The sequence below is a fragment of the Carassius auratus genome, chromosome 21 (genome assembly GCF_003368295.1).
Source record: "Carassius auratus strain Wakin chromosome 21, ASM336829v1, whole genome shotgun sequence".
Taxonomy (NCBI): domain Eukaryota; kingdom Metazoa; phylum Chordata; class Actinopteri; order Cypriniformes; family Cyprinidae; genus Carassius; species Carassius auratus.
Window position 1 is genome coordinate 18246759 of NC_039263.1, and position 16878 is coordinate 18263636.

Genomic DNA, 16878 nt, shown 5'->3' on the forward strand with positions numbered 1-16878 from the left:
CAGTTTAGCAAAGTACTTGTTCTGCCCAAAAATTTCCCCCCACCCCCAGAATAAAGAATGTTATCTGACTTTTATTACAGTAGACTTTTTTATGTTATCTGTCGGCCAGTATTGGATAGTCTATTTTACCATTTAGAGTAGCATCTAGCACTTAAAGCTAAACAAATAGATTATGGTAAAGTTTTAACACTTTAGGACTCATTTCAAAAGCTTACTTGTGTTTCTAATGATCTCACTTGATTCACTTAATGATTGATTTCAACACAGTCTCGTGAGAAAACAGCTTTTTTTACGAGCAGTTTTGCATCAATTTGTTCAATTTGATTCATACAAAAACTGTCACCAATTTTCCACAACATAAAATATTCACTAATTGCCATCAGAGCCTGTTGGTTTATTCATACACATACACTAACGATTAAGCCTTGACATGAGGATGAATAAATAATGATTTTCATTTTTGGGTGAACTATTTTCCCTGTCATTTTGGAAACGTTTCATTGACGCTGTCGCATTAACTTGCGCTTTCATGTGGTGATATTCAGAGACAGTCTAAAGACGACACATGCCACTCAATGAAAAATGAATGGTGGAAAGTGCAATGCACAACACAGGAGCTGCAGGAGAGTCTTTGATTAAAAAAGCTAATCGTGTTGTGAAACCATTCATGTGTGTACAGTACATTAGCTGGAAAAACCAAAAAAATTATGGGTTGATGTTTTTTTAGCTTAAAGTGAGCTAGAAGTAGTTAAATGATTGATACACTGTGCTCCAAAAGTCTGAGAGAACACGCATTTGTCATTTTTTCTAATTTAAATATTCTTTTCATTACCAATTATAGCATGACAATTTGAGTGAAAAGTTTAATTGAAAAATTAACATGCATGTCAGAATGTCTTAGTACTCAATTTGTCCTACTTTTCTTTAATGACAGAAGCATTTGAGCTCCAAGTTTGTGTGGAACCTGGTGATCATGTTCTCCAGCATGATTTCTCTTTATTTTTGACTTTTATCTTTTGGACCTTTACTTTTAAAAGAGTGTTGTCACTAATACTGTATACTGGATTGGTGACCAAGAGTAATTGTATTTCTTTTCTTATTAACTTATTCTCAATCTTTAAACTTTCCCATTTATCTCCAGGTCAAATCCCATATTTTCAATTTCAGCCTTTTGGATGCCATTACTGTATATGCTACAGAAATGTCAGCCAGAAATGTCTTCTTTTACCTTTTTTCTGCCACCTAGCCAGTGGATGGAATGGACCGACTTGCTTAAAGGGATTTTGTTGTGGTTAAAGCAATGTGCTATCATACTGTGCTTAGAAAGTGTCAAACTGTCGCCTCCCTCTCAGCTTGAGTAACAACAAAGTCAGAACCCAAGGGGAAGTGGCGAGTTTGTGTACACAGCCGCAGATACAGTACAGATGTGTTGTTTTTCTGTGTTATTGATGCATTGTTCTGTAGATGATTACATAGAGACACAAAAAACTTTGTCTGACTTTGTAAAGGACGTCATTATTTTATCCTTGCCATGCTCGATTAATGTATAACCAACATGGCAGGTTGTTAGACACAAGACCTGCGTGATGGTGTCGTAGGTGGTCTGCGTCTGAGAGATGATTGATCGCGTTCCCTTGATTGTGTATTAAAAGAGTTCTGTCCTGAATGCTTGAAGTTGTTACTGTATTGATTTATCTGGCCTGTTTGTTAGTGTTGCCACTATGCTGCCACTCTGAATATGGATGACCAGGGAAATGGCAGGCAGCTCAGCTTTATCTCCCTGCTTTTTTCAAGCCCGAATCTTTCACTCACTCCTTCTCCCTCTCTTTATCTTTCAGCTTCGGCATTGCAGCTCATGAAATTCAGCAAACATTTCAACAGCAAAGTGAATTTCTTCGCTCGTAATCCTTTGTGTGTTTATGCACTTGGTTGTGTAAAACATCTCTTGAGTTTACGAGATGGCTCTTGAATTCTGCACTTAGATAAAACCATCTTTTTTTTATACATGTATTACTTTATTTCTCTTTCACCCTTCTGCTTGTTTGTAATCTCCCAATCCTCTCTTGGTAGATTGAACTGGGCATTGGGATGGCTGGGTTTCCATTCTCTGCTTCAGCTGTGACTTTGCCCAAATCCTTCCTGTCCTCTTACCCTCTAGATTATACACATTGCACAGTTACTGTGGGACAAGTTAATGCGTTTATGTGGAGGGAGAAAAAGCAACCAAATCATGGTCATGTACAATACCAATCAAATGTAAGGACTCAATTGACTAAATGTAGTGTGTGTGTGTGTGTGTGTGTGTGTGTGTGTGTGTGTGTGTGTGCGTGCGTGCGTGCGTGTGTGTGTGTGTGTGTGAAAATTCTTTCCTTAATTATCAACCTCATATCATTCCAAACCTGCAAGACCTTTGCTCATCTTCGGAACACAAATTAAGATATTTTTGATGAATTACGGGAGCTCTCTGAACCTCCCATAGACAGCAATGATACTACCACAATCAAGGTCCAGAAATGTAGCAAAGACATCGTTAAAAATGATGTAACTGATGACAGAATTTTCATTTTTGAGTAAACTATACATTCAAAAATGGTTACATGCATTAAATTGTTTTTGTTGACAAATACAATTTGTGCCTATTAATTTCTACTAAACTAAACCCATCTTTTGAAATTGTTTATTTAATTGTATTTACTTAATTATTTAAAATACAATTCAACTACACCTACAGTTGTTGTGTTCAATCGTTTTTGGATTTTATACTGACAAAAGAAACAAAATTGAAAATGGAGACTTTTCTTCATTTTCAAAAATAATGGAAAAACAAGATTTTAAATTGAATTTTATCTTTATGTTCAGAAGCGGAGGTGGACTCATTCACAACCCTGTGCCATCATCATTTTTTCAGATCTGTGCAACAGAATAATAGTCAAGAATTCTTAAAGCATTTATTTCAACTACATATAATCTCTATTTTGAAATCAAGAATGTCTTGAAAAATGAGGGGGGGAAATTGCTTCTCCGTTTTATCTGAATGAAAAAAGGTCTCTTATTTTTATGCTTTCAATGTCATATCAAATTTTATTTCATTTTATTTACATTTTTATATTATTTATTTTATTTTTAAAGGATGAGATGAACGCAATAGTAAAGGAAAAGCAGCTAACAAATCCAGTCTAGAAACTACTTCAATACTGTTTAAAAAGTATCCCAGGATGCAGTTGGTGAAGTGAATGCCTAGATGGATAATATAGTGAATAAAGTGTGGCAGCTTTTAATAATTTCATTTTATTGGCTTTGCTATTGCTTCATTAATAGTCCAAACTTTTTACTGGTGATCTTACTTGCCATTTATCAAACACTTTTAAAGCGAGGCTGAATATAACCTTTGCAGAGCCAATCAGTCCAGCTGAAGCGAAGTGAGGTTAAGTGCCTGAGTCAATTGTGATTTAGCAGGACAGTGGTGTCAGAAACTATCCATTTCTTTAAACACTTCTGTGTGGAGTTGATCCTGTAATCTTTAAGTCTAACCATTATCATGAGGTTGACATCTCCTCGTCAAATCCTTACAAAATTGTTCATGTAATTATGATACCCTGTCTACCAGTACCATACTATTTTTATTATCAGTTTCATTTAGGTTCTAGCTTCTGATGTTTTTTAACCAATTGATGGACTCTAGATGTCATTCTCAGATGTATGATATGAAGTCTTCTCTTGAGTAATGTTCTGCTGGGATGCAGCCTTGGATTCCTGCTTCATATTTTCAGTAAAGCCAGGAGTTTGGACCAGGAAAGGAATGGAGATGATATTTGGATAGCCTCACCAAGGATTTACTCTCACTTTCTTGTTTTGTAATCCTACTGTATCTTATACAGCTAGGTGCTTGAAAAAAAAAGATGCTTTGGCACTCTGCCTCTGTGTGTTGAAAAGCTAATTCGATTCTGTCTAAAATCCCTGTTCTTAGATAAACATCATTTGGCCAGATTTTTTTTTTTTATTTTTTTTATTTTTTTTTTTTAGTAATTGCACTTTTTTGGGAGGATTTACTTAAAAAAAAAAAAAAAAAGGCCTAGGGGAGCCTTTTTTTTTTTTGAGGATTACATGAAGACCTTTCAGTTCAAACACTTTATAGAGATAAAGTTTACTTCAAAACTTGATAAGAAACATAATCCTAAGCTTAAGTTACTATGAAACTGCTTTTTTCTAAGATTTTAGACACTTTCAAGAGGCTGTCTGTGAATGTTGATATATGTATAAATTTTATTCTGTCTTGCTTTTGTCTATAGTATTGTTTAATTGTTGATTTGATATATGTATGAAATGATGACATTTTTAAAATTATCCCACTATTCCATACAGTACAGTACAGTATGGATACAGTACATGTCATATTTTATTAGTGCTACTACTGTTGGGAAGATTGGAATAAGTAAGATTCTTGGAAAGAAATCAATACTTTTATTCAGCAAAGAATACTAAATTCATCAGATATCTATTTAAAATCGATGCTGTTCTTTTGAACTTTCTATTCATTAAAGAATCCTGAAAAAAAGTACCATGGTTTCCACAAGAATATTAGGCGGCACAGCTGTTTACGATATTAATAATAATAAGGAATGTTTCTTGATTTCTGAAGGATCATGTGAGACTGAAAACTGGAGTAATTATGAAAATTCAATCACAAGAATAAATGACATTGAAAAAAATATACAATTAGAAAACATTTATTTTAAATGGCAATATTATTCACGATATTGCTGTTTTAATGTATTTTTATTCAGATAAATGCAGCCTTGGTAAGCATAAGAGACATTTAAATGTGTGTGTGTGTGTGTGTGTGTGTGTGTGTGTGTGTGTGTGTGTGTGTGTGTGTGTGTGTGTGTGTGTGTGTGTGTGTGTGTGTGTGCGCGTGCGTGCGTGCGTGCGTGCGTGTGTGTGTGTGTGTGTGAGTGTGTGTTTTGCAGACCCTTGCCCTGGAGGTTCACTAAACAGATGAGAAATTGTCTTTTTCAATAAAAAAGTTTGAGAGACACGAGTTGCTGTTAATCAGGCAGTCCTCTGTGTTGTCTTTATTAAGACTATGGCATTCAAAGCCATAAAACAATTGCAGCAACAAGAAAAAATGTAAATAATACACATATAAATAAACAAACTAATAAATAAATCCTAAAAACAAAACGTACTCAAAACTCAAATATAACTCAGGTGAGTATAAATCGGGTAAGTAAAACACATATCAGAGGTATACAAAACTTTCTAACTTTTTATGAACTTGACTACTTTGCTCAATTTATTGCCATTCATTAATAGACTAGTACTCTGGCATAAAATCCATTTAAAAATAGTTAGGAAATAACTCTTCAATAAAAAACACATTCATTAGACATTAAAGCTTTTGAATTAGAGGTTTAATCTGCAATTAAATCATTTTAACTAACCTTTTTCAATAAAAAAGTGAGAGTGACAAGAGTTTGCTGTCAGGCAATCAGGCAGTCCTCTGTGTTTTCTAAAGATGCCCAGGGTTGCCACCGCAACTCAAGCTCTCAACTGTCACCCAGAAAAGTTACATTTAATCATTTAAAAGACGCTTTTATACAAAGCGACTTGCAAATGAGGCGAATGGAAGCAATCAAAATAAACAAAAAAAGAGCATACAAATACAAATACACTCATCGACATCTTAAAGCCCGTTCACATGAAGAATGATAACTACAAAGATAACCATATTAGCATCCACACCAGTTGTTGCAAACAACAACTAATAACTGAATTATATACAAATATCATAAGATTCTTGTGACCCAAATTATGTGTTGGGGGTGGGGGGTCACACACACACACACACAATAAAATCATAAATAGCCATATCAGCTCATAGGGTAATAAGTCATGACCCCAAGGTTAAGGCCCCATTTACACTAGTGCATTTTTGTTTTAAAACGCATAACTTTCGCTACAGTTACGCCTATTGTTTACACTACTCAGATGTTTTACACCCTCGAAAACTGAGACTTTTAATGACGCTGCAGATGCCGTTTTAGTTTGAAAACTCCAGGGTTGCATTTTAGTGTAAATAGACCCTACTTATTGTTGTACCAATAGATATGTATCGTTGTGTAGTGTAGACAGAGATCGTTTCGGAAACGCCAGTGTAGACAAGGAACGGTTTCATTCTAAAATGCCGTTTTAGGACGAAAACGCATTAGTGTAAACGGGGCCCAAGAGACATGACCTGTGTGGTTCTGGCAGGTCTGCAGAAGTCGCAGTAATGGAAATTTTGTAGATTGAATATATCGCTCATCATCCACTTTCTCTGACATTTAGCTCTGTAAACAAGCTTTGTTCATGGCATCCATGAGCAGACAACGATGACAAGCCTGACAGGGATGTCAGTGTCTGGGGAGATCCCGACTAATGACTCACTTCCTCTCAGAATGAGAGATGAAGGGGCTTTGTCAGATGAGTCTGTTGACTGGACACAGCAGACTGGGATGTGCTGCCGTGTGTTTAGATTCTGCCCATCAGTCAGAGACAATTGCACTCTTTATAGGAGAGATGCAGCTGACTGACCACTGTGACTCTCTCCACTGGGGCCGTGCAGATGACAAGGAAGTGTCCTGCCATTTGACTCTTCTGCTTGACCTTTCCGAGCTCCATATGAAAGTGTCCCCTATGATGACGGCTCTACCAAAATTTAATTATGGCCTTCACATGATAATGTGGGTATTTTAATCAGATGGTCTTTAATCAGAAGGAAAACGGGTGAAATAGTGGTAAAAAAAAGGCTAATTTCAGTGTTTTGTTTTGTTTTTTAGTCACTTTATCTCTCAGTTGGCAAAGCATTGAAATTGTGAAAGAATTTAAAATAAGAAAACAAAAAATACTACTTACTATGCAGTTGCTAGGAAGTTGCTAAGAACTTAAGTAAAAAGAGTCCCCAGTACGTGTGTGGAATTTTTTTCTTTGTTTTTATTTTTTGTTAACTGTCAGACAAACATTGTTCTGTTGCTAAGGCAGTCTGTGTGGTTAATAGAGTGTTACTAGGGCGTTGTTAGGGCATTATTAAATAGCTTAATAGTTCAAGTAAACACTCAGATGTTGTGAACCCTAGAATAGAGTATCGCTGAGTCCCAATTTGCCTACTTATACTACGACCTAAAAGTATGTACTTTTTTTGTGAGGTAAAAGTACATACTTTTGAGTGTGTAGCAAAAGAGTATGCACGTTCTGGGACATACTTCGATGACGTCATGCAACGTGAACAACAACGTGGTTGCCTAGTTACGCACACCACAACTGTTAACGTTTCATTCATTCTTTATGTCCAATAAAATTTTATTTACTATTCCCATCTTTTTTTCTCATCGTTTTTTTTTTTCACAATACATTTTACAATGTGTTCTTCTACCAAGTTGAGGAGTGAAGAAGCAGGGCTGCGTCGTCGTAGAAACAAACGCAGTTCTGACGTTCATGTGCAATGTGTGTAACGAAATAAAATATAACTTTAATTAGGGTTAAACATTTTTTACACTTAAAAGCTGAGGGCGCATCTCCGCTACTGCACCCGGCTGCCATGTTTACATCACCGCAAAGCCATCGCAAAGCTCCTCCCTCCCGCACGCAATGGGTTGTGGGCAATATTAGCACTTAGAGTGTGCATTGATCTGCACTTCGAATTCTAACCGGAAATAGTAGACCATCCGGGTATCTTTGGAATACTCTTTTCAACATACTACGATTTGGGACGTACTAATTCTAGTTTCGCATACTATTTAGGACGGATAGTATGCGAATTGGGACTCAGCATATGTTTGGTGTAAATAGTTTTTTCCTGTTTTCATCTGCCAGATAAATATACAGCCTTGGTGGTTTCTAAGGCGTTGCTTAGGGTATTACTAGATTGCTTACTTTATCAAGTCAACTCTCTATCTCTCTCTAAATCTCATATCTATGACGGATGATTTCTAAAATACAGTATGTGAAGTATGGATTTTGTCTGTTTATTGTCTGCAAGACAAACATTAAGCTGTTACTAGGACGTTTCTAGAACATTATTAAATTGCTTAATAGCCTGAGTCAAAAATCTTTAATATTATGATCCTTAAAATAAAGTGTGTTGTGTTTTTCTATTTTTTTGTTGTCTGTTTTCATCTTAAGTCAGATCGAGTTGTGAGCCAAAGTATTTTCAGGAATATATGGTAATACTGATGCTTGCTTATCATGCACTACTAATAAAATAAACATTCGATGCACTATGAATATTTTACATCTCTCTATCTCTCTCTCTATTTTATCTCTCTATCTTAGTTTGGTACAGGCGTAATAAATGCTGTTGTTTATTAGAGCATGCTGATTTAAATAAAACGCCTGATCAAAATATACAGCTGTGACAAAGCAAGCGTCAATGGGTCTTATTCACTAATAATTGCACAAGTGTTCTCACTTATGTGAGCAGAAATATCATGCAAAATCCTTTAAACAAGTGGTTATGCACATTATTTGACCTTAGCTTTGTTCTCATGTTGATGAATTTGAGTTATTATCGATGAGGGAGCTCATGCTCACAGTTATTAGCATAACACACGTCCCAAACTGTGTATTTTATAAGGCTGTTTCCACACAACCTGTCCTCTCCAGAAAGGAGCTGCCTGGGCTCATCTATTAAGTGGTGGTCATAATTGTGATACCTCACGAGACACCTCATTTTAACCAAATTACAAGAAATAGCTACATGTAGCCTATATGAGTAGGCTATTTCACTGAAAACAAATACATCTTAGATGGCAGACGAGGTATAAAAACTGACATTCCATTCAATAGGGACAGCAAAAAAAATAAAAAATCCTTGGTGTGTCCTATGTAATTTCATGCTTACTAGAGTGCTCCGTGGTTAGCTTAGCAACATGCTACAATTGAACAATTGAAATCATTTGCGAGCTGTTCAGAAGTGTGTCAAAGGATGTAAATAGGCCTATTTCTGCATGAAATGTTTGTGCACAGGTTTTATGTACAGATATGAAAGAGATGAATGAAACGGAGGGAGAAAATGAACCATTTTTCTCTGTTTTGTTGTTTTCAGTGTATCATGCACAGTTGCATGTTTTCTGACAATAAGGATTAGTGCAGCTGGGATTAGCTTTATGAAGGAATTAGAGACAGTTTTAGCATCCAAATTAAGTTACTTATACACTGCACAGATGAGATTTGGCAGCACGTGAGGTTAGGACTGTAGTGAGAAGAAGAACAGCATAGAGATATAGGGATTACAGCATGACTCCTTTGTGTTTGCTCTGCCCTCTGCTTCTACTCTGCTGCAAACTTCAGAGGTTAAGTCCCATGGCAGTTCCACCTGTCCGGCACTAGATCAGCCCTCGACCTGTGACCTGTGACATTTAGGAGGTTTGATCTGCAGAGCCCCGGTAAAAGGATTGGTTTTTCCTTTTGAACTCGTTTTCTTTGCTGTGCTCTGGTGTGAGACGTGAGTGGTGTGCAGGAAGAGTTGGTCCTAAGAAATTAAAAAATAAAATAAATAGAGATTCTAAATTAGGTTGCTATATGTACATTAATTTTAGATTTTTTATGAATGTATAAATTAATTAATTCATGAATTATATATGTGTAATTGTGAAAGTTATTATTATTAATTATACACTGAATGAAAAAAAAGCTTATGTTATTATGATATAATTATTGTTTCTACATTTAAATGTTGGTTGTGATAATGTAATATGTTGTACAAAATAATATAAATTTTATGAATTACTGTAGAGCTGTATTTGTTTATGAATATGTAAAATAAAATAGTATGTGATATTAATAAAAATAATAATATAGTTTGATTATATTACAAATATAACATTTTTAGAGTTAATTTAAGTTAAGGTTAGTATCCTTAGATACTTTTTACTTTAGAGAATAAAATATGATAATACATGGATTTTTATTTATTTATTTATTTATTTGCTTTGAAATATTTCATTACTCCCAATTTCATCACATTTAGTACTGACTCATAACTAAGCTAAAATATATCAAATAATGTTTCTTTTGCTTTGCAGCTGTAACATTGGTCTGCTCCGTTGAGCAACTGAACACAGTATGTTTACAGATGATGCTGTTTGCATACTCTCAGACCAAAAACAAGACAAAATCAAGCCTGTAGCTTGTCTGTTTCTTCTGCTTCTTTTAAGAGAAAAAAAAACAATGGCATTTTTTTTTTCTGAAAAGAAGCAGAAGAAATGGACATGCTGCTGCCTTTCCTGTATCTTTCAGAAAGATCCAGCAATGCAGACAGATTTTGGGAGGTAGGCGGATGGCGGACAATCACTGACTGCTCTACAGATAAATGCTGGAGCAGTCCGAGGAAAGCGGAGCAGCACGCTTTAAAGACCGTGGAGGAAAGAGAAAGACAGCATCCTTTAGGCTTCATGTTTTTTTTTTCCTTTCCTCCACAAGTCAGATTTTCTTTGTCACTTATCCTAATGCTTTTCTGAAAAAAGTCAAAAAGGAAAGAAGCATACTGAATAATGATTAGGTTCAGCAATTTGTGTAGATGACACTCATAACATGAATGTATGAAGCAGTGCTCTTTTTTTTTCGTATTATCCAAAAGAAAAACATAGATTTTACTTTTGTCAAACGTCTTGTCTAAGTTTGATTCATTAATAAAATAGCTATAGAGGTTTTTCTTTTTCCGTTTACTAATAAACACTCAGATTCACTTATCTACAAAAAAAAGATACTTTTATTTCAATTACAATTACAATTCAAAATAACTGTTTCCTATCGCAATATATTTTAAATTGTAATTTATTCAGTTGCAAAGCTGAATTTTCAGCATCGTTACTCCAGCCTTCAGTATCACGTGATCCTTCAGAAATCAGTCTAATAAATTCTAATAAGTCATTCTAATGCACAACTTAGAAAAATATTTTTTCTTCTTCTTTTTTATCGATGTATGCATATGATGTAACGCCAACACATGCTCTTCCAGTTCCAAGCTTTTAACCACTCAGTGAAATCTCTCCTTGTGAGGAGACCTTTCATTCATATTGCCATTGACTGACATCCCGGACTATTAGCCTCTCCGTGGCACATGAGTATGTTAACCTTTCTCAGTGTGGCATAATGATCCGTGACACCTCATAGGAGGTGAGGATGAACATAGAGTCAAAATTGACTGCAGGACAAGGGTGAATTCTTTAAGTTTGGCGCGGTTATGTCAGGATGATAAATCTGTGTAATAAATGTCCTCTGTGCAACCAAAAGACTGGAAATGGCTTTGATACACACATGAGCTGGACTTGCTTGGCATGTATACGCTCTTCAAAGCGTAAACAGCTGCGCTGGAGTTTATTTTCAGGTTTATTGTCTTAGTTTATTGATCTGCCGTTCATATTATATGAAGGTTTTATATCACTCTGAACATTTTCAACTCCCTATGCTAAAGAATTCAGGGGCTTTTGGATCACATGTGAGGGAAAGCCTCACTTTTTTTACTAGCTTTCCACTGGTTCATAGTAAGACTGATAACATGCTTGAGGATTCTAAGCACCGCTGAACACTGACCTTCACTGCTGAGCACACTCACTCATCACCACCACCGGACTGCCAGGGTTGGATCCGTCTTTTCGGTCCCTCAGAGCACAGTGATGCGTTTGATCAAAGTCAGAATCCCTGACTGAGTTGATCTTTTGGAAAATGTGCCTCAGTAAAGCCTGTGACGGCAGAGTCTGTGGCATCTTTTTAGGTCACTACTAACCATTAAAGGCTGTGAGATGACAATTCTCTGAAAATGTGAGAGTGGAGTTGCAGATAGCACATGTGCTCGGACAAATCTGGACTGTGTCATTTTCTGACACCTTCAGCCTCCTTTCGCTCCTATCATCTATCCGGTAAAGGTCACACACATACATTTTGTTATAAATTTATATTTAAATAAAATTGCAAATGCAAACTGAATTAAGATTATATTCCAAAGACAAGTCAAAATAATAATATATATATGTATATATAAATATATATTTGTGTGTGTGTATATATATATATATATATATATATATATATATATATAAATATATATTTGTGTGTGTATATATATATATATATATATATATATATATATATATATATATATATATATGTATATATGTATATATAAATATATATTTGTGTGTGTGTGTGTGTATATATATATATATATAAAAATCTGTAAGCTGTTGGTAGAAGCTGCAAGGTTGTTGTAATTGTAACGCTGATATAAAAATGTTTTACTAAACTGAAAGAATCAAATACAATGAACATTATTTCATTAAGGTATATAGCTTAAGATATTAAAGACATGAAGTTGTCTGTTATTGTATTGAGATAATTGTTAGTAAAATGGATTTAGCCCATTTAGATAATGATAGGATTCATTTAGACATTTCCTTTAAACACACATGGTTCCTTCCTGACAGCTTCAGGAACAAGTATTATAACTGTTTAGCTATATTGATACATATTAAAGCAATGATATTACTTTAATGAAGTGTTCTCTTTATTGGGATTCAGTGCATTAATATTTCTTTAGAAAATAAGTATTACAGTTTAATCAATATTACAATTAAATCACTCTGTACACTCTGCCTTGTGTTAAATGTATTATTATAATTAATACATGCTAATGTAAACTAATGGTATTAATATTGTCACTGATTTTAACATTCTGATTGATAAAATTATATGTGTGTGTGTGTGTGTGTGTGTGTGTGTAAAATAGTACATTTTGTTTAAAAATAAAACACAAGTCAAAGATTTTAAACACTACAACTGAATTTAGGCATCACAGCATTATGTGATTAAAAATGGATATTTAATTTCAAATTCAATTGAAATTTGACAGCGTTATTAAATTATTAATGTTTTTAATATTGACTTCAAGTGAGTGTTAGATGGCAAGTCTAATAAATATAAAAAATAAACTTGCAAAAAAAGTTGTAAAGTATTATTATTGGCACACATGATATGATAGATTTATATAAATAAATATGTATGTCCTCCGATCTCTAGCAATCTGATGATTTTAGCATACATATGATTGTAATAAATGTACAAAACTGCCAAATGTTCCTAAAATTGTAATCATTATGATCACAACATGCCTTAATCACGCTTATCGTTTCCTTTTGAATACAAGTCATTTACTAACGGCTTGATTTGTATTTTCCAAGAACTGTACATTTCTAGGCACCTCTGATAACACATTGCTCTTGTAATGTAGAAACATGAATCTTCTGTGAAGCTGCCTTTATATGGTGTATATCATACAAAAAACATTAAAATAATTATAATAACAATACTGGTATGTACTTTGCAGATCCACTTAATGATCACACAGCAAGTTGTCCTTTTCTCTGGAAAAGTGAGCACTTGTACTTTGAGTTTTTGGATATGTATGCTGCAGATAACAGCGTGTGACTGTAAGTAATCTGTGTGTGTATACTGTATATGTATGTGTGTGATATGAGATACTGAGTATGCACAGTGGTTCGTCATGCATCGATATTTCAGCCAGCGGGAATATAGCTCACACAAAAAGAATAAGCCTCTTCTCCACACTTTTACACAGCTGGACAGTGTGTCAACACACAAATTATGTCAGCTGGTAGTGAGGAGCGAAACAGAGAGTAGGCAGCAGTCAGTGTAGCATAGCGCCACATAGCTGAAAAGAGCCAGCATTTATCAAACCAAACAGATAATAGTTGTTAATACAGTCTTGGACAGTACTTTTAAGCCGCGGGTGATGTTTTCTTTTGTGGTTTATTAGAAAATCACATCATTTACAAAATGACTTTCTGTAAAATACAGTTTAATGTCTAAATTTCTTTCCATTCCTGTTGGCTCAAATTAGGTTTTTGGAAACCTTATACTGAATCTATTTTATTTTATTTTGTATTAGCTTGATCTAAATTCTAAATTCTTTGCTAAAGATGTTTGGGTTATATGCTGATTCAGTAGCTAGAAAAGATTGGGTTCTTTTTCTGAATTTATAGCAAGGCAATATTGATAATATTCTTAGCTTATTGGCTTATATTGAGTTTTGCTGTTGTTTTTAGCTAGAACAATATTGGCTTATATTACGATTTTATGGCTAGATAATATTCTGGTTTTATAGCTACAGTATGTAATACTGGGTTACATTCTTATCTTATAAAAAAAAAAAAAAGATCTTAGATTTTTATTTAATTTTATTTTTTGAAAAATGTGGCTCTTTAAATGTGCAACACCACACTATCCCGCAGCAAAGAAAAAGAGCAGTACAAAAATCTTTCTATCAAGGAAAGAAAGTCGAACAGTTTGAAACTAAATGATAGTGAGAAAATTGAACTATTTATGTAAGTCAGCTCTTCTGGTAAGTGCTCCATGTTGTTGACCCACTCAACCGCGTGTTCCTTAGACACTACTTTTATTTTTCCAAGTCGGCCAGTGTGTGTAGCACTCCATAAGCACACTGCATACTTCAAAGTGATTGAAGAACCTTAATTCTTAACTGCTCTCTAGCCTTCTTTCGATTATGTGTGGTAGGGCTTGAGTGAGGAGCATGACAGAGTTTAGCTTCATGACGTGAACTTTTCAACTCTTCAGTTATTCTGATTCAAAGAGAGTATGAATGCACAATTTATGATGTATTTTTTAGCTCTGGTAGCTGATGTTCTAGTTCTTTTGCTTGTCAGTGCCATCATTTGTTATACTGAAGTGAAGAGGTTTGTTTGTGCACCCCCGGTCTGAAAGACCTTGGTATGTCCAATCGCAGCACATACTCGTTCTTTTATTGGCATTTAAAGGGAAAGCATATCGCATCATAATACCCCGAGTCAGCAAGCTTTGACGTTTTTAATCATTCTCTTTTTCTCTTATAATTAATGTAGCCATGATGGTGTTTTTTCTAATGGATGAAGGTGGCATGATTAATCAAGTGAGAGCGCTTTCAGAGATCATACATTTTAATGAACCATATTACAGAGTGTAGCGTTGTGTTTTAGCACAAAGATTTATGAAATTTAATCCATACGCAAACAGTTTGCCCGCAGGCCTGGGCTGACGTGCAGCTGGGACGTCTCCACGCTCTGCTGAGAGTGCTGTGCTAGCACAAAACAACTTCAGTAATGGAATCGGTTGAATTGTGAGAAGATGATCCCAGTTATTGATCTGAATGACAAAACAGCATTAAAATTCAACATAGTCTGGCTTAACGCACAACAATGGGGGGAAAAAACAGGATTGAGTGTGTCTGAATCTTTAATATTGCTCTGAATTTCCAACTCAGATCAATACTTGTTAATAGTCATTCAGCACAGTCGCAATGGGCATCAGTGTCAGAGTTGAGTTAAAGTGAAAGGGTGCTGGAATGGGTGGTGATTTTCTCTTTAAAGTCTGTAGTGCTGATTTCATTGAGGTTTGATCAATTACCCTTGACATGGAGCTATATAACAGTGGCTGATCATTGTAGATTTCAATGGGTTTTCATTAAAAAAAATATCGTTTGTTTAAATATTTAATACATGTACATATTTAATGTGTGAATATATATATATATATATATATATATATATATATATAATTAATTTTTTACTTCTAATTTTTTTCTAATATATATATATATATATATATATATATATATATATATATATATATATATATATATATATATATATATATATATTTATTTATTTATTTATTTGTATTTTATTATTTTTATTTTATTTATAGCAAACCTTTAGAAATATGTTCTGGTCAGTTTCATCCACATTCTGAAGGATGAAAGGAACTTTTTTTTTTGCTAGTTAATGAGATTTACAAATAACTGACAGGATGGAATGTTAAATGGAATATGACTTGATTACCAATGAAAATAGTTTTCCCAAGAAAAAGCTTGAAACTTTTTAATTACAGTAAAACTGAAGAAGCACCTGGGATATTTCTTAATAAATTGCCAGTTTTTCATGCTCTAATTTGATGCATCTGAATTAAATTTTAACATCTGCTCAGAGCAAAGTAGTGAAATCATCTGTGGCCCTGGACCACAAAACTAGTCGCTGGGGTATATTTGTACCAATAGCCAAAAATACAGGGTTACAATTATAGATTTTTTTGGTAGCACTATATTTTACAGTCCTGTACATACTATGTACTTATTATAGTAATTACAATAACTATGTAATAACTAGGTACTAACCCTGAACCTACCCCTAAACCTACCCCTACCCCGTGCAAAGTAGTTACCTTGTATTACCAGAACTTGCTTAGATACACTTGAAGTACACTATAAGTACATGTAAGTACACGTACTGTAAAATAAAGTGCAACCGATTTTTCTTTTATACCAACAAATCATTAGGATATTAAATAAAGATCATAATTTCCTACTGTAAATATATTAAAACGTAATTTTTGATTAGTAAAATGCAATGCTAAGAAGTTCATCTGGACAACTTTAAAGGACATTTTCTCAATATTTAGTTTTTTTTTTTTGTTTTTTGTTTTTTTTTTTGCACCAAATTTTCAAATAGTTATATCTCAGCCAAATATTGTCCAATCGTAACAAACCATGAATCAATACAGAGCTTATTTATTCAGTTTTAAGCTTATGTTTAAATCTCAATTTAAGAAAAAATTACCCTTATGAGGTCAAGGGTTACATTTGAAATGCAATAATAGAAAACAAACTAAGATTTTAATCTTTAAAAATTGCAGGTTAAATATTTTAACCAATTAAACCGAGTGCATTTTCTTACTCCCATAAATAGACATATTGATGAGGGATGTAGGAAAATGTACTTAGAAGGAAACATTTTGCTGTAAACTGCCTGGTATTATCAGAAATCAAAAAAAAAA

General features: G+C 34.2%; 1 protein-coding gene across 1 annotated transcript in view; it reads left to right on the forward strand.

Annotated features, from left to right (window-relative positions):
- LOC113038783 (matrix metalloproteinase-17) overlaps positions 1-16878 on the forward strand; it is a 69648-nt gene that overhangs the window by 16889 nt on the left and 35881 nt on the right. The gene's annotated exons all lie outside the window — the stretch shown is intronic.